Here is a 3,422-nt window from a genome sequence, read left to right on the forward strand (position 1 = left end):
GGTTTGTACTCTACGTCTGGGTGAGCTGCGCAGCCGCAGTAGCATGAGGGCTGGGAGAAGCTGGATATGATACGTGAAGTGAGGTGGTACCACTTGACGGTAGATTGTGGTAAGCTAAAGACATACTTAGAAACCCTTGAAACAATCACTAACATAACAAAACAATGACAGCTAATAAACCGTCAGAGGAGATAAAATTGAATTTTTAGAAATCCAGTCCAGGCTGGGCGCGGTGGCTCACGCCTGTCATCCCAGCACTTTGGGAGGCTGAGGCAGGCGGATTGCTGGAGCTTAGGAGTTTGAGACCAGCCTGGGTGACACGGTAAAATCCCATCTCTACTAAAATGCAAAAATTTAGCCGGGTGTGGCGGCATGTGCCTGTAGTCCCAGCTACTTGGGAGTCTGAGGCAGGAGAATTGCAAGAATCTGGGAGGCGGAGGTTGCAGTGAGCCAAGATCGCGCCACTGCACTCTGCCTGGGTTACAGAGCGAGACTCCGTCTAAAAAGAATCCAGTCTAAATATTTGTAGAAAAAGAGGGAAAGGGAAGGTGGGTGGGGGGTGACACAGAAGACACATGGTGAGAGATGGAAGCAGTGGTCATCGCAGCAAATGCGAGCAGGGCGCAGGACGCCGGCGAGCCAGACAGCGCTGCTCTCTGGGTTGCGTGAATGCAGGAGTAGCTTCACAGGTGTGCTCTTGTATCCAGAGTCGTCAAACTGCATGCTTTAAAGATGTGCAGTTCACTGTATGTCGCTTAAATCCCAACAAAGCAGTATTTTTAAAAAGTACAAGCATGCGCACAGCACATCCCGGGAGGCAGGGGCTGTGCACACAGAAGTCAGTTACCTCCACATCCTGAGCGTGGACAGTCACCACCACGCAGCCCCAGAGGCCGCCCAGCTCTAGGCGCACTCTGGCACTGCCTGGGACAGGTGCCCTCAGGAACCCAAATGCCACTGCCCCCATGAAAACCACTTCAAGAGTGTTGCCTCGAATCGGAAAGCATCTAAGCCCCGTCAGAGGCTGTGGACGTGGAGGCTGCTGGGGGCCCCGGGTGTGCAGGGGCAGAGCCAGGTGCGGGGGCACAGCTCATGCCCGTGGCCAACCCACTGGGGAGCCATGCGGGGGCTACGCTGGGGCCAGCATGAGTGACTGCACCATCCTGAGCACATCCTTGGGCCTCCCAGGACCTTGGTGCCTCCCATCTGGGCTGGCACAAGCCTCTAGTCTCTCTCCGGGTAGCATGGAGCCTGGATGTGGGTGCATCCCCGCAGGACTGAGGCGCCTGTGGGGAAGGAGGTGTCCATCCCCGGGAGCCCATCTTGTTCCTGCTTTTTGTTTAACCCACGGGCTCTTTGGCCTCATTTTCTGTTGTTTTGTTTTTTCAGGGTTAACACATTTATTTTTCTTGTATAAAAACCCTTTGTTGTGGCCACAGCTGGAGCGTGGGTCCTCTGCACGGAGACTTTGGTGTGGGTCTTGACGAGGTGGTCAGTGAATTCCTGATACGGAGACTTGGTGAATACAGGCTCCTTCCAGAGGTCGGGGGTCAGGTAGCTGTAAGTCAGAGATGGCATCAAAGGTGGCCTTGTCGGGTGGCAGTGCACCCCCTGGCTGAGGTGTGGCAGTCACTGATACCAGCCATCATGAGCAGCTTCTTGGGCACAGGGGCTGAGACAATGCCAGTGCCCCTGGGTGCAGGGAGGAGGCCCCAGCACAGAGCCACAGTGGCCCGTCACCTTGCAAGGGACGGTGTGGGGCTTGCCGAACTTGTTCCCCCAGTAGCCTCTGCGCACGGGGACAATGGAGAGCTTGCCCAGGGTGATGGCCCCACGGATGGCGGTGGCCACCTCCTTGGAGCACTTAATACCCAGACCGACGTGGCCATTGTAGTCCCCAGAGGCAGCAAACGCCTTGAACCTGGTGTGCTGGCCACCGGGTCTGCTTCTGCACCGGCATCATCTTCAAAACCTCATCCTTGAGTGCGGCCCCCAGGAAAAAGTCAGTGATCTCAGATTCCTTGATGGGCAGAGAGAAGAGAGAGATCTCCTCCGGGGACTTGATCTTCATGTCCCTGACCAGGCAGCCCGGCTTGGTGACGGGCGTCCCCTCCTTGTCCTCAGCCTTGCCTCCGTGAGCTCCGCGGCCTCAGCCTCAGCATGGCCGTGACCCTGGCCCCGGATGCCACTGCTGAAACCTCCATGGAAGCCACTGTGGTTCCCCATCCCTGGGCCCCACCACTGCACCGGCATCATCGCCATTTGGTGTTTTCTCGGAGAAGAAGCCGTTTTCTGTTTCTTGAGTTTCACTGCATGTCCAAACTGTCCCGGAGCCAGTCCCAGTGTGAAATGGCGGCTTCCTGCTGGCCATCTTTCCACACTGGGATTTGACTCTGATTTCCAAAAGGCAGGGTTAGGAAATACCTGTTTCTAAGCAGAGTGGTGCTTCTGTCTGAATCAGGCCTCATGGGCTTCACCAACAGACATGAAGGTTTCATTTAGACAAGAAACGTTTCTCCATAGGATTCCGGGCCATGAGCTGAAGCTGGTGCTGAGAAGCAGCGAGGCGGCCACTATGGCCCTCAGGGTCACTGGTCCCGCCGTCTGAGGCCACCTCCACCCAGTACTGGGAGCTGGGGGGCCCACAGGGGACATGGGGACAGCCTCAATGCAGTGATGCCAGCGCGGAGGCATCGCTGAGCACATTGGGGGACAGCCCCAGAGCCCCAGCCTGACCCAGCTCCTCCCAGAGTTGCTCTCTGCCTGGGAGAGCTGATGGCCACGGTCCCACAGCGGCCCCCTCACCTTGACCACCTATGCCTCCTTCCAAGCTGCCCGAGCAATACTGGGCGGTGAGCTCCATGGCTCCCACCCACGCCTCAGCACCAGGATCCCCCAGGGAGGGTGAGGGATCCTCCCCACCCACACCTCAGCACCCAACCCCCCCAGGGAGACTGTGGGATCCTCCCCACCCACACCTCAGCACCCAACCCCCCCAGGGAGACTGTGGGATCCTCCCCACCCACACCTCAGCACCCAAACCCCCCAGGGAGACTGTGGGATCCTCCCCACCCACACCTCAGCACCCAACCCCCCCAGGGAGACTGTGGGATCCTCCTTGCCCACCTCGGCACCCAAACCCCCCGAGAGTGTGGGATGCTCCCCGCCCACACCTCAGCACCCAAACCCCTCAGGGAGAGTGAGGGATCCTCCCTACCCATGCCTCAGCAGCAGGACCCCCCAGGGAGACTGAAGGATCCTCCCCACCCACACCTCAGCACCCAAATCCCCCAGGGAGAGTGTGGGATCCTCCCCACCCACACCTCAGCGCCCAAACCCCCCCAGGGAGAGTGTGGGATCCTCCCCGCCCACACCTCAGCGCCCAAACCCCCCAGGGAGAGTGTGGGATCCTCCCCGCCCAC

The 3,422-nt window shown here is 58.8% G+C and overlaps 1 pseudogene across 1 annotated transcript; it reads right to left on the reverse strand.

Annotated features, from left to right (window-relative positions):
* Window positions 1-1,350: 1,350 nt before the first annotated feature.
* Window positions 1,351-2,130, reverse strand: LOC108297729 (annotated as a pseudogene). The gene has a single exon (XR_001822310.2). The product of XR_001822310.2 is annotated as a 40S ribosomal protein S2-like (transcript).
* Between the last annotated feature and the right edge of the window lie 1,292 nt (window positions 2,131-3,422).

Source organism: Cebus imitator, unplaced genomic scaffold, assembly GCF_001604975.1.
Source record: "Cebus imitator isolate Cc_AM_T3 unplaced genomic scaffold, Cebus_imitator-1.0 Scaffold835, whole genome shotgun sequence".
In the NCBI taxonomy this organism is placed as follows: domain Eukaryota; kingdom Metazoa; phylum Chordata; class Mammalia; order Primates; family Cebidae; genus Cebus; species Cebus imitator.